Here is a 5,099-nt window from a genome sequence, read left to right as displayed (position 1 = left end):
TTTGGGACGGTGGGGAGACCAGAAAGAGAACCTGAGCTGGTTTCTCTGCTCCTCCTCCCCCACCTCTCAGCACACTGCAGGACAGCTGGGAGTGTGTGGGTGAGAGAATGTGTGTGTGTCTGTTGAATTAACGTGAATCAACACTTGTCTCATTTCTCATACAAGTTTTTCTTCCAGTAATGACTCAAGGATAGCACCTAAAAATACACCCACTGTCGGCTATATATTGGAATATTTATGGTCAAACAAATACTTGAATCCATTTTATTTGATTGTTTTATTGAAGATTTTAACTTCTTATTTCATTATAAAGATATTTGATTATATCTTTAATTGCACATTCATACTTTAACATACTTGGTTTATCTTAAAATAATTATATCGTTTAAAAAAAAAAGTATTTATCCTTATTTCATGTTATTCTAAAGTGGATCAACTGTGCCACAACCCAATTTCCTCCACAATCTTTAAATAAAGTTTTCCAATATATTAGTGAGGCAGACATGAGGACAGCTGAGGGCTGACACTGAGGACACACACACACACACACACACACACACACACACACACACACACACACACACACACACACACACACACACACACACACACACACACACACACACACTGCCAGAGGTCACGTTAGAGAAAAAGTCCCGAGGAGAAATGTCCTACTCCCGTTATTATTCAGTGTCTGTATTGAAGTATCCAGTATCTTCATCAAATATTGAAACTGAATAATGATAAGTGTAATGGTAATTTTGAGTGGTCCATTGATCTTTATTCGGGTTGCCATTATACACAGATGACGTTTAGAGTGATTTATACGCAGACAGACACAAAACAGATGGTCGCTGAATGCAGTTTGTCTAATGTTTATTGTGATCGTTGTTCATTACCAGGGTTGAATGAGTTGTTTCTGTGAGAATCAGCTGGGTCCGGTTTGATCGGTATGCTGTTCCTCTTTCTGTGTCCTGTCTGTTTCCGGTAACCTAGGACCCATTTTACACACCCTGTGAAGCTAACCCCCTCCACCAAGTGTTCAAAAATAATGTTGCAAGGATCTGCACACGATCCCTGACCACATCCCAGCTCTCGCACGGCCTGCATACTCACCGGATGTCACCCATTGAGCATGTCTGGGATTCTCTGGATCGACGTATACGACAGCGTGTTCCAGTTCCTGCCAATTTTAGAGTGGCCTTTAACTGTGAGCAGCCTAAGGAACACCTGTGCAATAATCATGCCGTCTAATCAGCATCTTGCTATGCCAAACCTGTGAGGTGGATGGGTTATCTCGGCAAAGGAGAAGTGCTCACTATCACAGATTTAGACACATTTGTGAACAATATGTGAGAGAAATAGGCTTTTTGTGTATTTGGAAAACGTGTTGGATCTTTGATTTCAGCTCATGGAAAATGGGAGCAAAAACAAAAGCACGCATTTTGTCTCATATCTTTTTTTGTTTTGTATAACTTCATATTTTAGTATGTTGAATTGTTGCCTTCGATTTAAGATATTTTTGCTGCAACAATGCTGAAACTGTAAATGCCTTTTTTAAATCTTTCATCCCTCTTCACCACTAGATGGCAGTACAAGACTGAGAAATGGCCTGAGAATGGCCTTTGTGAGCGTGCATGTTAACATATAATACATATAATTGTGTAGGAGTGTGGTCAGCCTGCATCTGTCTGTCTGTCTTTTTATTTCATCTGTCTCTCTAAGGTGTATTTCTCTCCGGCAGTCAGTACATTCACTACCAATTAGTCTCTCTTTCTGTCTCACTGTTCCTGTACCTCTCTACACACACGCACACACACACTGACCTCTGTCTCTTTCCTCACTCATGCATAGGGTGGAAATAGACTGAATAGTGAAGGGGATATGAAAGAGCACTTTGAGATGACTAATGTAAGCCACCTGTCACTGTCTAACAGACACCTCATATCTCAGACTTTAATGGCATGCAGACATTTCCTCACTTCCATTCCTATTCCGGCCTAAAATCATTACTCAAAGTTCATCTGTAATATATTGAAGATAATCCGGTGCACCGGAGCTGCTGTCACTCACACTCTCATGTTACCAAATACCCTTTCAAAATCTCCCATTTCTTAGATTAGCCAATTTCTTCTCAGTAAGTGTCACCTCTTTGAAATGGCAGATATCTCATTTTAGAAGGAAACTTAATTTCCTTGTTGATGGAAAGGTTATTGAGTTGAAGAAGGGAGCGTTCTGCAGGAAGCTGAAGAGAGAGCACTACAAATAATTAACAGGATTTTTGTTTTTGACTGTTCTTTTTTGAATGTTAGAAGCTAACCGTTATATTTCAACGCAAATATAATGCATATAATGTGAGTGTTTTCATCAGATTTCTCCTTAAAGTTTGCAAAAACTGCAAAAGAGAGTTGGAAAACAATTTGTTATCATACTGGTTCTGCTTGTTTCTATGTAGAATAGAATAGCATCGGAGGAATGAAACCATCTTTAATGCTCACACAGGCAGAGCACACAGCAAAATGTGTTCTGTGCATTTAACCCATCCTAGTACCAGGAGTCTAGTACCAGGAGCAGTGGGCAGCTATTGTACAGCGCTCGGGGAGCAATGGGAGTGAGGGGGGGAAGGGTTGGTGTTCGGTGCCTTGCTCAAGGGCACCATGGCAGGGCAGGAGGTGCACTGGGACCTCTCCAAGTAGCAGTCCACACTCCATATTTAGGTCTGGTCAGGGACTTGAACCGGCGACCCTACAGCTCCCAGCCCAAGCCCCTACTGACTGAGCCACTGCCGGACAATGTTGTTCTTATGGTAACTTCACGCTAAACTCAAAATAATTAAACGTTGACTTGAATGAAATGTATTTTAGTGATCATACATATACACTTACCTGTAAACATGTACATATTTACATGTGCAGGCTTATATTTAGCAGGTCAGATCAACTGAAAACAACCAGCATGCACTGAGAAAAGGAAAACATGCTAATGATAATATTAAATAACTGAGCAGATTAAAAAGTTGAATAATGTATCGTTACAGAGATTCCCAGAACATGACTTCTTTGTTGATTTAAATTTCCTTCTGCAAATATAAATTGTACATAATCAACACATTTTAATTTCAATTAGCTTAAAAGCACACCTCAAAAATCTGCACCTGAAGGTGATTCATAACATTTGAGAAATCAGTAGAAAATAGAAAAAAAAGCAAATTAATAATTCACATAATCGTGATATATTTAAATGCTTGAAGTGAACATGGTGTTGAGTATTGTTATTTTACACTTCAATTAGGAATCCATTTAGAATCCATGATACAGAACATCGTGATGTCATAACTTCATCAGCTGATAAGTCATGTGATCATCTGATGATGTAATAACGTCATCACCAGGTACATTATGACCTCATCGGCCTTGATGTTGGATCGGAATTCGGAACCTTCAAAACATGCGAGTGAAATACTCATCTATGCTCTGGTATTCCTCAGGAACAGCTCTTGGTAATTTCACGTCATTCGGATTTACTAGATAAAGTAACTTCTACATTCAACATACGAACAACACCGTCTTTAACAGAGAACAAATCTACTAAAGACAGTTACCGTTTTCTACAAAGAAACACGGTTTCGTACAGACACACTTCAATTATCCTAACTACGCACAATTCAAGTCAAAACTAACTGTGCGATGGCAGGAATAATTAGTCCAGTAGTGTGTGAGCAGGAAGCCGCTCAGAGGCTCACAGAGGTTACAAATAGCTTCAGCAAAGCTGAACTTGTAAATGTTATCAAACACTGGGAGTCCAAATATGAACTTCTGGACAAGTACTCAAAGGACCTGGCAGTGAAAAACAAGCACTGGGAGGTGAGTTGGCCTTATCACCAGAAGATGGTGATTACCAGGATCGAGCAGAGGGAAGTTCTGATCAAGGGTCTGACGCAAGCAAACCAGTCGCTGGTGCAAGAAAATGCCGGACTTGTGAAAGTTGTGAATGTCTGGCAGGAACTGGTCAACCAGAGGGACACTGAAATCATGGGTCTGAAACAGGAGAAGGTGTCTCTCTCTCACAGTCTCTCAGTGTCCACAAACTGGCAGGAGAAATACAATGCACTGGCAGAGTCTTCAAAGAGCTTGGAAGCGAACAAGCTGTGTCCAGAGTCAAAAATGGCGACAAACGTTGACAGCGTTGAGGAAGATAACAATTCCCTGGCAGAGAAGGTCAGAAAAGAAATTGCAGAGAAAATACAGAGCTGGGCTTCTCTAAGCAAACTGATCAAGGAGACATTCCAGAAGAAGTCACATCTGGAGGAAATGTCCACAAAGGACCTTGCAGAGAAGCAAGAAATCCTGGAGGAGGAAGTCAAGGTCGAAAACATCCTGGAGGCAAAGTTACTTCAGGACCCGGCTGAGGAACAACACAATCTGGAGACAGTGATGGTGACAGAAGTCCAAAAGATGGAGGATGAAATTAAGAATCCAGAGAAATCCATTGAGGACATAGCTGAGACACTTCACAGCCAGGCAGAGGAAGTCATCTGGATGGAGATGAAAGAAGATCAGGAGAAGTTCACTGAGGAGGAGTCCACACAAGACCTGGTTGAGACTCCAGAGGTGGATGATGAAGAGGAAAAGTCCACACAAGACCTGGTTGAGACTCCAGAGGTGGATGATGAAGAGGAAGAGTCCACACAAGACCTGGTTGAGACTCCAGAGGTGGAGGATGAAGAGAAAGAGTCCACACAAGACCTGGTTGAGACTCCAGAGGTGGAGGATGAAGAGAAAGAGTCCACACAAGACCTGGTTGAGACTCCAGAGGTGGAGGATGAAGAGAAAGAGTCCACACAAGACCTGGTTGAGACTCCAGAGGTGGAGGATGAAGAGAAAGAGTCCACACAAGACCTGGTTGAGACTCCAGAGGTGGAGGATGAAGAGAAAGAACCAGAAGAGTTCACCGACTTCGCGAAGACCGAGGCAGCAGAGGTAGAGCTGCAGGAAGAGGAACTTAGCCTCGTGGCAGCGGTGGCCATCAAAGACCAACGCTGTGAAACGACAGAGGTGGAGGTTGAGAAGAAGGAACCAGAAGAGTTCTCCTTCTTAAAG

The sequence above is a fragment of the Gymnodraco acuticeps genome, unplaced genomic scaffold (genome assembly GCF_902827175.1).
Source record: "Gymnodraco acuticeps unplaced genomic scaffold, fGymAcu1.1, whole genome shotgun sequence".
In the NCBI taxonomy this organism is placed as follows: domain Eukaryota; kingdom Metazoa; phylum Chordata; class Actinopteri; order Perciformes; family Bathydraconidae; genus Gymnodraco; species Gymnodraco acuticeps.
This window is presented reverse-complemented; position numbering follows the sequence as displayed.